This window comes from Populus euphratica, unplaced genomic scaffold, assembly GCF_000495115.2.
Source record: "Populus euphratica unplaced genomic scaffold, PopEup_1.0 scaffold1151.1, whole genome shotgun sequence".
NCBI lineage: Eukaryota > Viridiplantae > Streptophyta > Magnoliopsida > Malpighiales > Salicaceae > Populus > Populus euphratica.
This window is the reverse complement of record NW_011501016.1, coordinates 27,907-28,159: the sequence shown is the minus strand read 5'-3', so window position 1 is coordinate 28,159 and position 253 is coordinate 27,907.

Genomic DNA, 253 nt, shown 5'->3' with positions numbered 1-253 from the left:
GGGTTCTAATCAAATTATAAATTGTTAACATGATTACATTAGTTATCTTATTTGATTAATGCTACTACATGTGAATGCTGTCAAGCATTCATGATTATAACTTATGTTAATAACAAATCAAGTTCCTTTCATAGCACAGGTGTGAGTTATACTATACAGTTAACCTATGAAAGTGCCAAGTATTTGTTATACCAAGTGTTATACAACATAAATCTAGATTAGTCATTTAGCAAACTAAGTATTAAAGAATGAA